The sequence below is a fragment of the Chrysochloris asiatica genome, unplaced genomic scaffold (genome assembly GCF_000296735.1).
Source record: "Chrysochloris asiatica unplaced genomic scaffold, ChrAsi1.0 scaffold00001, whole genome shotgun sequence".
In the NCBI taxonomy this organism is placed as follows: domain Eukaryota; kingdom Metazoa; phylum Chordata; class Mammalia; order Afrosoricida; family Chrysochloridae; genus Chrysochloris; species Chrysochloris asiatica.
This window is the reverse complement of record NW_006408519.1, coordinates 3682833-3700296: the sequence shown is the minus strand read 5'-3', so window position 1 is coordinate 3700296 and position 17464 is coordinate 3682833. Positions and strand designations below refer to the sequence as shown.

Below are 17464 nucleotides of genomic sequence, written 5' to 3'. Positions count from 1 at the left end.
GTCAATTAATGAACAGTCTTCAAGATCCAAATGACACTAAAAAAAAAAAAAAAAAAAAAGTACGTGGTCTATCCTTCTCCTGCAATACTAAAGCATTGCAAATATGACACATAACAGGCTTTTTATGGCCTGCATATAAAGTCCTGCCTTTAAAGAGACTTTTGGAGCACATGGGATTAGTCATCGTAATTTCTTATGCAATTTTTAAATGTCTTTATTTCTTTTTAAAGAATAGTGGAGAGCGTTCAATCTGGTTCCTTTCTAAAGGCCAAACATAGTGACTGCATGATAGCTCATGTAAGTTTAAAAATACTTCATCAATTAAGATGAACTTAAATGGCACACATTAAATACGAACTTTTGCACCAACCCAAAAATCACAATTGAAGTCAGAGGATTTATAAAAGGTGTCAGTGGTATTTGGGCACCCAAGATCAGTGCCCATTCTCAATGTACAATACTCTTTTAGGTAAAATTCAAATTTTCTATATCCAGTTGCATTAATCTTTCTAGAAAAGATACTCTAAAGGTCCTGTGCAAACTAAAAAATTTTAATCATTTTTAGAAATGCTTAATACTTTTTATTGATCTTTAATGGGTCCTTCTTTAATAGGTCTATCTTTGTAGCCCTTTTCTCACCTCAACTCTACCTTATCTCCTTCCAAAAAGTACTATTGTCATTATGTTGTTAAGTGCCGTTCAGTCGGTTCTGACTCATAGTGACCCTATATAGGGTCTCGGAGGAGCATCTGGTAGATTTAAACTGCTAACCTTGTAGTTCACAGCCCGCTGCTGATCCGACAGCTCCACACCAGGACTCCTTACATACAAAAACCATAGCCACTTTTTAAATCCTCTTAGGGTGTGCATGTGTGTGTTAAATACAAGAAATGGATTATTTTAAGTGGCTAAGTCATTTGTAGAATGAACAAGCCTGTAATAATACTAATTTTTAAACCACTGATTTATTTCTTTTTAAACTAAGCTATTCAATTATAGATGTCTTCAACTAAGAGTATCCCTAATTTTGACTCTTATTTATTATTTTTAATTTTTATAGGTACATAAATATTTGATAAACATAGAGGTATATATACATAATAATATTAAAATAATTTTTAGTTTACAAATTACTTCTGCTTTTTATCTTCTTATACAGAAAATGCTATGTGCAGTGTTAATGCCATTACCTAATTTCATTTTAGGGATGAAAGTAAGTTGAGGCTTCAAAGGGTTTAAAGATCATACAACTTGTAAGAGATTGAAAGAATGTCTGAATGGAGGACTTCAGACTCCATTTCCTCTAGTCATTCCCTATCATTCCACATTGCTTATTTGTGCATGCACGTGCACCTGGTGTGGCACAGCAGGTTAATACCTGGACCGCAAGGTCAGTTTGAAGCGCGAAGTCAGTAGTTCAAGCTCACTGGCCACTCCTCAGAAACCTGATCCTAGATCGCTATAAGTCACAACTGACTTGATGGCACTTAACAATGTACTCCCCACACCCACATACACAAAATATGCATATATGTTTAAAAATAAGCCAGTCTCTATAGATGAACAAGAAGACTACCCGACAGAGACTTAATGAAGACATTTTAGAGAAAATAACTCCAAAAATTTAACTCTCACTAATTTCAAATTCTTTCATTTAATTCCAGAAAAATCAACCATATGTGTTTTTAATTATGAAGTCTCTGATCATAATTTGATTTTCCATGCCTAAGAAAAGATCAATTTCTACAAGTGGAAACATATACATTTTAAAAAATTCTTATTTTCAAGTAAATTTCACAGCTTACACTGTCAGTGATTTTATATAGATAGGTAGATAGATAGATAGATAGATAGATAGATAGATAGATAGATAGATCGATCTCTGGTAGTATAATGGTTACAAGTCGGGCTGCTAACCTCAAGGTCAGCAGTTTGATACTACCAGTGGTTCCGTGGGAGAAAGATGAGGCTTTCTGCTCCCATAAAGATTTACAGCCTCTGAAACCCTATGCAGGGTTGCTATGAGTTGGAACCGACTTGATGGTACTTAACAACAACAATGTATATATACATAAACCCCATTGTGGATAGATTTAATTCTTATAAGAAATCAAAAGCCTTTTTGAGCCAGGCCTCTTAAATAAGAAGGTGATCATAATACTGCAAATCATTCTTTTTTGGTTTTGTTTAAACATACGTTTTTTTCCCCCAGGTGTTTCAAAATTGGAGCTGAAGTCAATTTCATAGTTTCAAAAATGATCTATGTAACTGAAACTGTACTGGGAATGATACATAAAATGACTCCTTTGAACACATCAGCAATAAAGCAACTGCCTTCCTTAGAGTCTTATTTTTCCACATCTCACCATATAACCCTCATGCTACTAACCAGTTTTCTCTCAGTTCCCTCAATAGTCTTGTTATTGTTGTTAAGTGCCTTGAGTCACTTCTGACTCATATTGACCCTGTATAGGGCTTCCAAGGAGTGGGTGGTAGATTTGAACTGCCAACTCTGCAGTTAGCAGTCCAGGGCTTATCCTAGAGTTCCACACCAGGACTCCCTCAATCGCCTAGAAGTAATTTATTATACATCATTTCACCAGCACCTACTCATCCTTAATGCCTCAAAGGTCCATTTTTTAGGAAGGCTCTCTCTGGCCTAGTTATCAACTCTCATTTTACCTTGTACTTAAATTTCATAGAACTCAGGAAAAGTTATAAATGTTATATAAGTGCAGTGGCTCTGTACAATAAGCACTGGACTTTGAACCACAAGGTCCATGGTTTGAACCTGCCAACCACTCCACCAGAAAAAGTTGAGGCTTTCTGCTTCAGTGAAGATTTTAAGCCATGAGTTGGAACCAACTTGAAGACACCAACATACATGTTACATAGAAGATAATGTTAAATATCTTTCACTTATAAGCCTATATTCTAGCTTACCTAATTTAGAGACTAATACAAATTAAGTGCTCCATAAATATTTGGTAAATGATTCCATGTCTAAATTTTATTGAAAAGTTAAATATTTTTAGTCACTTCCCATAGATAGGATAGGAAAGCACCTCTGGATGTCATTTGATTTTCAGCTTCTCTGTTACTGTTGTAGGGTTTGTTTTGTTTGGCTTTATTTTACTCTATCAAATCATTTTATGTTGTTGTTGTGAAGCACCATTGAGTGACTTCCAACTGACTCCTAGCAACCTGCATAGAGTTTCCCAGGAGTGGCTGGTAGGTTTGAACAGCTGACCTTGTGGTTAGCAGTCCAGTACTTATCCTACAGTACTAATTGGGGCTCATAATTACAAAAGCCACCAATATTTACACCCCAAACCATTGTGTTTTGGATGGACTGTGTTGGGGTTTTCTGGTGAATATTCTGAATAGTACAAGCACTATTTAGGACTAATACTTGTTTTCGATTTTCTGTAGAGTCCAGGCTCACAATTAAGATAAATATCAGAGGCTTGGATGAGAACAGAAAGGATACTCACTTTGTATATCTGAGCTACGGTTTCTTCAAATGCAAAAAAGTTACATCACTTACTTCATAGGGTTGTTATTATAAAAATTAAAGCATATATGTCTAAAGAAGCATTTTGTAAAGCTTAAAAGTACATTCTATTTATGAACTATGTAAGGAATCAAATTACTTGGAACAGAATTCTAAAAATTATGTTTGTTGTTGTTAAGTGCTGTTAAGTTGCTTACAACTCATAGCGACCCTGTGTTGGGTTTCCAAGGAGCCGCTGGTTTAAATAGCCAATCTTGCATTTAGCAGTCCAGTGTTTATCCTACAGTGCCACACCAGGACTTCAAAAATTATGTTTAGGTATCTTTTTTTTTAATCATATTTATTCATATAACAAATATTTATAGAGGTTCTTTATGCAGGTATCAAGGGGAAGCAATGTTTATTCTTACCCTGTTCCTGGAAAATTAGATTAATTCAGAATATCCTCACAGTAATAACAGCTCCACATTTACATTGCTGTATATTTACACAAATAATATACACCGTCCATGTTTGTTTCCCAATTGCTCCCTCTCCCCGGCAGGTATTTCCATATACACTGCTATGCCTGCTTTTTTGTGTTATTATTATTATTTTTTAATTAGAATAGCACATTTACAAAAGTACCTCCCAGGGGAGAGAAAGTTGGCAAATGAATGTAGAAGGCACATGTTATTTGTATGAAAAATATGTTAAGTCCAGCAGAGAGACATTAACTCTCACAGATGTGGTATTCCCCTGTGTGAGCAATTGGTTTCGCTGTAACTGTCATTGTAGCATTTTTTAGTACCTCAATAGATATGGCAAAAGAGATACTAAGAAAACTTTCAAGAGCAAAGCCAAATTCATTAAAAATATTTCTATTAACCCAATCAACACATGAAAAAGTTCAATCTAAATTAATCCAAAAAAGAACGATGACATACTATATGTTTTTCCTATTAAATTAGCAAAGTATTGGCTGGGAAGAACAGAAAATGGGAACTCTTGTATCATATGTATTGATAGGAGTTCTACATTGTTACAACCTTAAAAAATATATATCAATATATAGCAAAAGTTCTTTAAAAGGCTCTAAATCTGAGAAAACTCTGGAAGATGATATATCAAAATGTTAAAGCTGATTATCTTGGAGTGAGATTGTTTCAGTTCACCATTAGAATACATCTCAAACAATGAGAAACTCATTTCAGACTATAACGAGCTGATTTCTTCCCATTTTAGACCTACAGTGATATTGGTAACTATATCCAACCAAGCTAGTTGGACAGGCTTATGGCTTTTTCACAAAAGTTGAGTCACCAAAGATAAAGCAAGAGATTTATTCTTGATCATTATTGTTGCTGTTGTTAAGTGCTACTGAATCACTTCCAACTCATAGTGACCCCACATAGGGTTTCAGAGGCGTTGTTGCTGAGTTTGAACTGCCGAAATTGCAGCCAGCATTCCAGCAGAGGTGATTAACAGTTACTTATTCTTCTTTAACCCCTCTTGCTGTAAAGAAAATAATTAAGTTTTGAATCAACCCAGAAGTACCTTGGCAGAAAGGTCAGGGATCTACTTTCAGAAATTTGGCAGCCATTAGAAACCCTGTGAAGCACAGCTCTATTCTAGTACACAGGTCAACATGAGCTGAAATTGACTTGACAGCAGCTGATGTTTTGGGCAGTAACTCTTTCCCAGAGGCAAGAATCCTAGAAATACCCACCAAGAGATAGCATATATACAAAGAAACAAAAAGCAGATGATGGATTTTCTTTAAAAAAGAAAGATAAGGCACTCAGTAAAAGGTAACTCAGCCTAAGCTTCAACTTAGGGTGGCTCATACAATAGTATTGAAAGATGGAAGAAAGAAAGAAGAGCCCAGACTTAAATATGCACACTATAAATCTTAAAATGAGTAGTACGAGAAGGGGCCTTCAAAAAGTTCATGGAAAAACTCCATTATCTTTACATTCCATTTTCCACAAACTTTGTGAAGCCCCCTCACACATTTCTACTTTCAGAAGCTCAGGTAAGATTCAGAACATAGTTTAGTGGTAAATTATCCACAGCATTTTTCATAGTAAGATTTTTAAAATGTACTGATTCCCAAATGCTTTCTCATGCAGACAAAAATGTCTGTAGTATCATTTCCCCCAGGGTTTGCTCCTAAGTCTCCCCACTGCTGCAAAACATAACCCAAACACAAAGTCTCTACCATCTAATTCAGAAAGAACAAAGGGAGCATAGTAAGAGCCTCCCCAAGTGTGCAAAGTCTGGCCATTATTATTCCCTCAATGACCAGAAATATGAAGAAGGATTCTACTGCACTTTGGCTCCCGCTGCATTATTCTGAGTGGTATTACAGGGTTGCTTCTGTAGTCTACTGCCAGAACTGTTCTTGCCAGAGTAATTCCCACATCTGAGAGCTGGCAGCGGAAGAAATATCTTTCCCATTGGATGTAAGAGTCAAGCTGTAGAGTACCAATCTGGGATTTCAGCTCCTGAGTGAGGATGTCCAAAGAAACTGTATTATGACACCTAGAGACTCTACCTTTTAAAGGAAATGGAACCAAGTTTCCATAAAGAAAAAGAAAGAAAAAAATTCACTGAGTCCCTCCACTATTAGGGCTGCTAGTTCTCTGAGTGCATACTTCCTTGATAACTATCAAGAGAATCAGTAGAAACAGCTCTATAATCTGAGGGAGCTACATCAACATCAGTGAGATCCAACTCCACCAATAATAGTTACTTACATTCACTCAAAACCATAGTATAGGAAATGTTTATAACCTTGGGACTCCAGGGACTCACACTTAAGTATGCAACCTGCCTCTGCAAGGCTCCTCTGCTACCAAGTAACTTCCAAATGCACCTGCATTCTTCAGAAAATATGTACGGGTTACATTGCTTATTACCTAAAAATATTAGAAATAAAAAACATTGGCCCAATGCTTAATTTGCTTCAGTGAAACATGGAAACAAATGAAACACTATAATAATTTGACTTCCAAGATTCGTCATATATAATTTGTTTCTTTTCATGTAATTCCTCTCTACCTTGGGAAAAATAAGGGTGGGGTGAGTTCCTTTCTCCCAAAGGCTGCCTATTCCATAAACGCAACTATCTGTTTCAACTGTCACACTGGCTGCAGCAAAAGTTCTTTAGAAGATTTAAGAACATGCTAAAGATAAAGTGATCCACATAAAAATGTAATAGAGTAAAGTTCTAAAACACTTTCTTTTCACTATAACTTGCACATTATTGAACAATTCCCATAAACTAGAATATATTCTGTATAATCTGTCTTTGCCAAAATAAATACTTGTTGTTCTTATGTGCCATGGAGTCGGTTCCGACTCATAGCGACCCTGTACAGGGTTTCCGAGGCTGTAAATCTTTACGGGAACAGAAAGCCTCATCTTTCTCCCACGGAGCGGCTGGTAGTTTCGAATCGCTGACCTTAAGGTTCGCAGCCCGATTCGTAACCACTACGCTACCAGAGCTCCTTAAATACTAGGTTCAATTAAATACGCAGCAAGAGTAACCAGCTGTTTGGTATTCACTGGATGTAAAGAGTATAAACAGTGATCCAGAACTTAAGTATTTGACTATTTTCATTGCTTACCTTCTCCCTTTTTTCCCTTTCTTCTTTACTTCTTTCTTTCTGTCATTCCTTCTTCCCTCCCTCTGTCTTCTCTTTTCTTTTGTTTTTCTTTCTCTCTGACTCTCTTTTCTTTCTTTCATTCCTTCTTTGTTGTTGTTGTCATTGAGTCAACTCCAATTCATAGCAACCCCAAGCACAACAGAACAAAACACTTCTGATCCTGAGCCATCCTCACAGCTGCTGTTCTATCTGAGCCCATTGTTGCAGCCACTGTATCAATTCACCTCGTTGGGGGCCTCCTCATTTACACTGACCACGATGGTCCTTCATGATACCATAACCAAAGTACATGGGATAAAGCCTCACCATTCTGCCTGTATTTCTTTTAAGATAGATGTGTTCGTTTTTCTGGCTTCTTGTTGTTGATAAGTGCCATCAAGTCAGTTCTGACCCATAGCAACCCTGTATAGGATTTCCAAGGAGCAGATGGTAGTCCATGGTAATATTTACTGTTCTTCACCAACACCATAACGCAGTGGCATTAATTCTTCTCCCGTCTTCTTATTCACTGTCCAGCTTTCACATGCAGACAAAGCAACTGAAAACACTGTGGCTAAAGTCAGTCATATCTTAGTTCTCAAAATGGCATCATTACCTTGGAACACTTGAGAGGTCTTTTGTAACAGATTTGTCCAAGGCAATACATCACTTGCTTTCTTGACTGCTGTTTCTGTGGGTGTTGATGTAGATCCAAGTAAAATGACATCCTTAACAACTTCAGTCTTCTCTCTGTTAATCATGATATTGTTTATTGGTGCACTAATGAGGAGTTTTATTTTCTTTATGCTGTGGTGTAACCCATGCTGTTTGATCAATACGTGACTGTTTCGAGTCCTCTTCACTTTCAACAAGCAAGGTTGTATCATCTACATACTGCAGATTGCCCATGAATCTTCCTACAATCTTGATGTCACATGCTTCTTCATATAGCCCAGCTTCTTAGATCATTTGTTCATTATACAGTCTTTATGAAAGAATACAGTCTAATGCACACCTTTCTTGATTTTAAACCACACAGTATCCTCAGGTTCTGTTCAAACAGCTGCCTCTTGGTCTATGTACAGACTCTGCATGAGCAAAATTAAGTGTTCTAGAATTTCCAGGCTTTGCAATGTGGGCTCTTTAGTGTTGTTGTTAAGTGCTGTCAAGTAGGTTGTAACACATAGTAACCCTGTACAGGGTCTCCAGGGAACAGCTGGTGAGCTTGAACCGCCAACCTGGTGGTTCATATCTATGTTGCAGTCCAGTGTATGACTCCCAAGTGCCACACCAGGTCTCTTTAGTACTTAGAAATGTAGAACTTACAAAATTGCAGCCAAAGCTTAGTAAATATTTTCTGAATGAATGAATTAATGCATTTTGAAAAGAGTCATGTTCCCCATACCTTCATAAAGCATAGCACTTTGAATTGTTATGGACTTGAGATTAGCCACCTTTGACTAGAAACTAAAATTCAGACTAAAGACACAAGCAATGGTGAGATTTCATCCTCCAGTGACTTTGTAATCAGTAGATACCACTAAAGAAACTATGGAAATCAAAGACTTAGAAGACTGTAGAAGCATGAATGACTGTCTGGGTATGTCCAAAAATATAGAAGGTTTCTTGGGAGAAAGCTGAAGTCTTAATAATGTAAGTGGGAAAAGAGATCTAGGGAAATCTGAGTTATTCTTGATGCAATCCCTTTTCTAACCATAGCCCAATGGAGCTGAAGACATTTGAGATTCAGCCTAAATTTTGACGGAACTATAAAAGCCAACTAATCTTATCTTTCACTTAATTGGGTATTCCTTAAATAAATCCTTAATGTTCTCTGCTTGAATACTTTTAAGGACAGCAAGCTATGACTACAACATTTGCTTGAGCCTTCTTTGCAGGTCTAAGCCTAAGGAATTCACTATTCAGTAGCTCTCCAAAGACTTCTGCATATACTGAAAACAAACAAAACAAAAAAACATTGAAATCATCATTTATTTATATTGTCTGTTAGCTGAGGCAATTATAATAGTTCAACACTGACTCCGCTGAGCAGTCATATACCAAGGAGGTGAGTAGGAAAAGAAAAAGGAAAGAAGGAATGAAGGAAAGGAAGGAGAGAGGGAAGAAATACATCATCCCAGACTTCATATGAGTTTTTGTCTGCTGTCCAGTGGGAAGGTTAATACTGATGTGAGGGAAACATTTAGCAGGCAATGCTGAACTAGTCTTAGACAAAGGCTACATTCAAAAGTTCAGGGAAGTCTCCTAGAGAAAGTACCATTCAAAATGAGAATCATGTATGAACCATGTGAGAAGCAAGAGCAAAGGGTGAGACAAAAGAGTATTCTAGATATGGGGGAATGCATACACAAAAGGCAAGAGGTGACACCTAAATGACACAATCAAAGAACCAGAAGGACAATTTAGACAGAAATTAAGTAACTAGAAAGCAAAAAGGAGCTATACCCTATAGGACACTGAAAACTGTTAGTATTTTGATTTCTCTTCCACAAAATCCATGAATAACTCTGTTTTTCTTTGAGTCATTAGTTATATCAAGTCCTACCTGTCAGAATGTAGAAGGTTCAGGAATTAACAAGAAATACATCAAAATAGCTCACTGAATATGGATGCAGGGAGATCAATTATAAAGTTAATAATATAGTATAGTAGTATGAGCAACATATTAGTTGGCTTAGAATAGAGAGATGGCAATAAATTGAGAAAAAGGAACAGAATAAAAATGTTGAATCAACAGGACAACTTAGTGACTGATTGGCCATGTGGGTGGGAGGTGGTATATGAAGGTCAAGAGAGGTGTTAACAGTGACTCTCAGGTCTCTCTCTTAAGTAACCAAACAGATAGCCTAAAAATTGTCTGAGATCGAGAATGCTAAAGGTAGAGCAAGATGAACGAGGAGAAAGGGGAAGATGATGAGATGCTGAATTTGAGTGTACGCAAAAAAACTAAAAAGAAAGATCAAGAAAGTAACTGGATACGTCACTATAGTTCAGAAGAGTTTTCTCAGCGGAAGACATGCATTTAGGAACATTGGCATGCTAGAAATGATTTTAACAAGCGAATCAATGAGACATCAAGAGAAAAACTTCAAAATGAGTGTGTGTGGGGGTGTGTGTTTAAAAGTCTAAATCAGAACATCAAGCAACTAAGTTCCATATTAAGTGGAGACAGGAGGAGCAGCCACCGTAGCAGGAGCAAAATCAGGAAAGTGTGGTGGACTAAAAAGCCAATAAGAGATTAAGTTTGTGTTATCGACTGTCATGTGGACTCTGAAGAACTGCTTGTGACCTGTACTTCAAAACAATTCTGAAAATAGTTCTTTTGGCCTGAAAACACTCATTCCTTATGATCCATATCGTGGGAGAGCCATCTTCTGAGCTTCCTTCCTCATGTTCCCTTCTTCTCTTGGTGGTAAACAAACAAAATCTTTAGGTTTTTTTCAGTCAAAATAGAAGACCTTGTGCAAATAAACTTATATAAATCTATACATATTGTAAACTAATCTTATTAGAATCTTATAAATATAATTAGACATTGCCAGTACTTAAGAAACAGAGCAAGCTCAGGATTAATCAGAGATCCCAGCTACCTATGTCTGAAAGTACTTAAGCACCAAACTTGAAAGTAGAAAATAAAGAAAAGGAAAGTATAATGTAAATAAGTCTGATTTTATCAGTTTTGCATCAATTTTATCCATTTCCTAAATTACCTAGCTTATATATGATTAAGCTTATTACAGAAGTTATTTGGCTCTAATGATGGTTGCAATGATACATGAATAACATTTATTTTATGTCTGAATCAAGTCACCAGTGATTTTATTACTGCATTATCTCCTATCTTAAAAACACCTCTCTTGACCTGACAACCCCTTCCAAATGTTGTTGTTAAGTGCCTTCAAATCAGTTCCAACTCATAGTGATTCTGTATAAGGTTTCCAAGGAACAGCTGGTGAGCTTGAATGGCCAACCTTGCAGGTCAGACTGACATTGCAGTACAGGGCACACCAGGATTTCTTCCAAATATTACTCCATTTTTAATGCTACTCTTGGCAGCCAAATTTCTTGAAGAAGGTGTTGATTAATAGTTGTTAAGCCCACTCCTCACTTCACATTCTCTTCTCCGTATGTACCACACAGTTTCTATCCCTAATACTCCCTGGAAATCACTCTTGTCAGTGTTTCCAATGACTTCCATGCTGCCAAATTCAACAGATTCAATAGACAATTCTCTATTCTTATTTTAATATAACTTCTTAAATGGTTTTTTCTCTTTCTTTCAAAGACACATTCTCTTAATATTCCTTTTGCTTAGTAGAAATTCTATCACAGTGTTCTTGGCTGGCTCTTGATCACTTGTTGTGTTAGGTGTTGTTGAGTTGGGACCAACTTGTAGCGACCTTATGCACAATAGGAAAAAACAGTGCCCAGTCCTGCACCAATCTCACAATCATTGCTATGCTTGAGCTCATTGCTGCTACCATTGTGCCAGTCCATCTCATTGGGGGTCTCCCTCTTTTTCACTGACCCTCTACTTTACCAAGCATAATGTCCTACTCCAGGGACTAGTCTCTCCTGATAATATGTTCGAAGCATGAGACACCAAGTCTGGCCATCCTGGTTTCCAATGAGCATTCTGGTTGTACTTCTTCCAGCATAGATTTGTTTGTTATTTTGGCTGCCCAGGGTACTTTTAATATTCTCCTTGAACACCAAAACCCAAATACATCAACTTTTATACTGTCTTCGTTATTCACTGTGCAACTTTCACATGTGTATGAAGCTAGTGAAAATGCCATGGTTTGGGTCAGTTCTCAAACTGACACCTTTGACCTTGAACACTTTAAAGAGGTCTTGTGCAGCAGATTTGCCTAATGCAATGTCATCTGATTTCTTGACTGTGCTTCTTTGAGTGTTGATGGTTAGTCTATGCAAAATGAAGTCTTTAACAACTTTAATCTTTTCTCCATTTAGCCTAATGTTATTTATTGGTCCAGTTGTGAGAATTTTTATTTTCTTTACATTATGGTGCAACCCATACCAGAGGTCTTTGATCTTCATTAATAAGCATTTTAAGTCACCTTCACTTTTGGCAAGCAAGGTTGTATCATCTGCATATTACGGGCAATTAAGGAGTCTCCCTCCAATCCTGATACCACATTTTTCTTCACATAATCCAGTTTCTCAGATTACTTGCTCAGCATACAGATTGAATAAGTATGAAGAAAGAATACAACTCTGACACACATCTGTCCTGATTTTAAACCATTCAAGGTTTCCTTGTTCTGCTTGAACCGCTTAGATCACTAGACGGTGAGAATTGCCAAGCGTATGCTATGGACTTCTTCTGTTCTTTAATCTATATACTGTCCCTCAGTGACTGAGGTCACATGGCTTTAAATATCTTCTATAAGTTACACCTTTACCCTACTCTTCCTCTAGGATCCAGTCTTAAATAATGTCTGTCAACCTGGCATCCCAAATAAAAATCAGAGGTATATCAAACATAATATAGCCAAGTAGAATTCTTGATTTTTTACCCATATCTGTTCCTCCCCCTTTTCCCATCTTAGAACAATACCATGATTTATCCAGAAGTTAACCTTGATTTCACTTTCTTTCAGACTCTGCCACATACATCCAATCTATCAATAGGTTCTGCCAATGCCATGGAGCAAAATTCAAAATGGAACTAAATTCCATCAGCATTTTCCTTTTCAGTACTACAATTCTGATTCACACTGCCAACATCTCTCTCCTGAACCACACACACTTCAACAGTCTCCTAACTGCTCATTGCATCAATTCATGTCTCCTACAACCTAGTCTTCACACAGCAAAATGACCGTTAAATTATGAACCACTGAGTCAATTCCAACTCATAGTGACACTGTATAAGGTTCCTAAGGAGCAGCTGATGGGTTTGAACTGCCAACCTTGTAGTTAACAATTCAGTGCTTATCCTACAGCTACTATATATATATATGTTGTTGTTAAGTGCCGTGGAGTCGGTTCTGACTCATAGCAGCCCTGTACAGGGTTTCCGAGGCTATAAATCTTTATGGGAGCAGAAAGCCTCATCTTTTTCCCGCAGAACAGCTGGTAGTTTCGAACTGCTGATCTTGCAGTTCACAGCCTGATTCATAACCACTACGCTACCAGAACTCCTTACAATATATATAAATCATGTCATGTTCCTTTCATGCTAAATCATCTAATGGCATCCTATCACATTTGAAATAGAATACAAACTCTCTCAATTTACAGAAATGAATGAAATGCATTGTTTTCTCTAAAGCTTTTTTTGTTTTGTTTTGTTTTGTTTTGAACCATATGGCTGGCAACAAAGGTTGAGCTAGCATCTATATCTCCTGAGTCATAGTTCAGTGTTCCTTACATAATACTACTATGTCATGAATCGGGCTGCTAACCTCAAGGTCAGCAGTTCAAAACTACCAGATGTTCAGTAGAAGAAAGATGAGGCTTTCTGCTCCTGAAAGATTTATAATCTCAGAAACCCTATACAGGTCTCCATGAGTTGGAACTGACTTCGCAGCACATAACCACCACCACTATTATATCTCAAGGAATCCTGGTATGGCACTGTAGAACACTGGACTGAAAGGTTGGTTTGAACTGCAAAGTCAGAGGTTCAAACCTACCAGCTGCTCCTTAGAAACCCTACACAGGGTTGCTGAGTCAGAAATGACTCAATGGCACTTGACAACAATAACACTATGTCTCAAAGGAATCATGGTAGATTAGTGGGTTACCCCAATGTAAGCAGTGAATTTATCAAAATTTCTGCTTCCGTAAAAAATTTATAGCTTGGAAATCCTATGTTGTTGTTGTTGTTAACTGCTGTGGGTTTTGAGAAGTGACTGTGGGTTTGAGCCGCCAACCTTGCGGTTAGCAATCTAGTGCTTATCCAACAGTGGAACACCAGGATAATTCAGGGTCTCTGTAAGTCAGGGCTGACTGGAAAGCACACAACCACAGCCACTATGCCTCAGTCATGCAGGAACTTCCTAGGCTGGCTCTGATTTTAAATGCAAAATAACTTTTTAATTTATAAGCACCACCAGCATTTTTAAAAGAAAGAATGATGTAAAATTACAAATAAAAACAGCTTAAGACTTGGACATAAAGAGATCTCTTCAAATCTTTCATTTATTCAGAAAATAATACAGGAAGATGCATTGACACACTGGCTCTGATTCCTACTAGGCAAAGGTGGCTAGGAGATATAGGAGTCTTACCACGTCTCAAACAGTGATTTTAAATAATACCTCAAATGCTCAATTATTTCAAGGGAGTTACAAAACTAAATGAAAAACAGTTATTTTACTTTACAACAATTTCGATTCCTTACATTCTTAGTTTTGGCTGTGTGAATGATATTTTAAACTTTTTTTGAGAAATGTAACCTTCAAGTTTTGCCAACTCAGCTTTACTAATTAAGTCTTCCACATTGAAAGGTAAGACCACTACAGTGATTACAGCAACTGGATAAGGGCAAAGCTCAATTAAAAAAAAAAAAAATTAAATATTACTGAAGAAAAATAAGCTGAAAACTAACACCTGGAAAACAGACAAACCAAAAATAAAATAAAGAAGAAATAAAAAGAAAAACTGGGAGGGAATTTACATCAGTATGGGAGGGAGAGATCGATCAAAAGCTTCATTTTCCAGCTCAAGCACTGCGTAATGAGGTAAGTCCTGAGAAAACGGATTCTTCAAACCAACCTTGAAAGACCTGCTTTCCATTCAAAGAATTTCAAATCATTCCTCAAAACTTCCAATTACATCAAATAACACACACAAACAATTCTTCAGACCAACCTTGAAAGACTTGCTTTCCATTCAAAGAATTTTAAATCATTCCTCAAAACTTCCAATTATATCAAATAATACTCACAAACAATTCTCAAGGATATATCAATACACAAATAAAAATCATTGATTATAAGTAACAATTTTGATTTGGTAAACAATGTAGCTTGTTGTCTTACTTATTTGGAAAAAAAATTAAAAACTACAATTGTCATGGATATCCACAATATAGATTAATGCTCTTAACAACAAACTGCAGCCCAAATATTAAAACCACAGCAATTTACTATAGATTAAGCGATCTTGAAATAAATGATAATAATTCATTCTTCAGGATTCCTAAGGATTCTAAAACATTTAAGAGAACTATGCACTACTTGCATTATTAAGTAATGACACTACATATATGTTGTTGTTGTTGTCAGGTGCCATTGAGTTGGAACTGACTCATAGTGACCCCATGCACAGCAGAATGAAACCATGTCTGATCCTGGGCCAACCTCACTACCGCTGCCACACTTGACGACATCAATGATGCCACCTGGCCAATCCATCTCATTGGGGTTCTTCCTCTTTTTCTCTGACCCTCCACCTTACCCAGCATGACATCCTTCTCCAGCGACTGTTCCCTCCTGACAATATGTCCAAAGTATAAGAGACAAAGCTTAGCCACCCTGGCCTCCAAGGAGCACTCTGACTGCACTTCTTCCAAAACAGATCTATTGGTTCTTTTGGCAGTCCATGGCACTTATAGTATTCTCCTCCAACACCACAACTCAAAGGCATCAATTCTTCTACGATCTTCCTTATTCACTGTCCAGCTTTCGCATCCATATGAGGTTATTGAAAATACCATGGCTTGTGTGGATCATGACAAGCTATGGACAACATTGAGAAGTATGAGTATTCCAGAACACTTCATTGTACTTCTGAGGAATCTGTACCAGGACCAAGAAGCAGTTGTTCAAACAGAGCATGGGAACACTGACTGTTTTAAAATTGGGAAAGGTGTGCGACAGGGTTGTGTTCTTTCACCATACTTATTCAACCTGTATGCTGAGCAAATAATATGAGAAGCTGGGTTCTATGAAGAAATCATTTACTGATGAAGATCAAAGAGCACAGCCTTCGATATGGGTTGCATCTCAATGTCAGGAAAACAAAAATCCTCACCACTGGACCAATAAACAACATTCTTATCAACGGAGAAAAGATTGAAGTTGTCAAGGACTTCATTCTTCTTGGATCAACTATCAACACTTGTGGAAGCAGCAGTCAAGAGATCAGATGACGTATTGCATTGGACAAATCTGCTGCACAGGAACTTTTTACAGTGAGGAGGAGGAGGAAGAAGAAGAAGAAGAAGAAGAAGACATATCCTATGCCACATAATTCCACACCTAGATGTTCAGACTAAAGAGGAAGTACTCAGTAGGTCCATAAAGAGATATGTACAAGGACAGCTATTACCTTACTGTTTGTAGTAATAAGGAGTTTGGATGCTAGTGGAATGTCAAATAAAATGTGGTAGATATACATTGGTTGTTGTTGTTGTTAAGTGCTGTCGAGTCAGTTCTGACCCATAGCGAACCATGTAAGGTTTCCGAGGAGCAGCTGGTGAGCTTGAAGCAATGACCTTGCTGTTCAAACAGACTTTGCAGTCCAGGGCATTAACCCACAGTGCCACACCAGGACTCCAGATATACATTAGAGAGTATGTATTAGTTTTCTGCTGTTATCCGAACAAATTATCACCAACTTAGTGGTTTAAAACAGGTGCTGTAGGTTATTGTACTGGACTGCAAAGTCAGTTTAAACTGCAAGGTCGGCGGCTCAAGCTCACCAACCTCTCCTCAGAAGCCTACACAGGGTCGCTATGGGTTGGAACTGACTAGACGACACTTAACAGCAGTATATTATTTTACAGTTCTGTAGGTCAGAAGTCTGGTCCAAATCTCATCATACTAACATCAAAGTATTGACTCAGCTCATTTTGGAAGGCTCCAGGGAGAATCCCCACCACTCATCTATTAGTTTGTCATACTATGGTGTCTTGGTGTTTCTGTGATTCTAGAAACTATACCATGGATATTTTGAATATGAGGAAATTCAAGACTTGACTTGCAATAATGAAGGATTCGATGGTCAAAATATTGAATGATGCAGAAAACATCAAAAGAAAATGTAAGGAATACATAGAGAAATGGTCGATGTTCAACCATTTCAACAGGTAGCATAAGATCAAAAGCCAATGATACTGAAGAAAGACATCTATGGTGCATTGAAGGCATTGACACGGAACAAGGCATGGGGAACTGATGAACTACAAATTTAAACCTTTCAACAAAGTGATGCAGCACTGGAGGCACTCGCTAATCTATACCAAGAAATTTGGAAGACAACTACCTGGCCAATTGACTGAAAGAGATCCATCTTTGTGCCCATTACAAAGAGAAGTGACCCAACA

The 17464-nt window shown here is 37.3% G+C and overlaps 1 protein-coding gene across 1 annotated transcript in view; it reads right to left on the bottom strand.

Annotated features, from left to right (window-relative positions):
* Positions 1-17464, bottom strand: part of RIMS2 (regulating synaptic membrane exocytosis 2) — a 738459-nt gene that overhangs the window by 485748 nt on the left and 235247 nt on the right. The window lies entirely within an intron of this gene.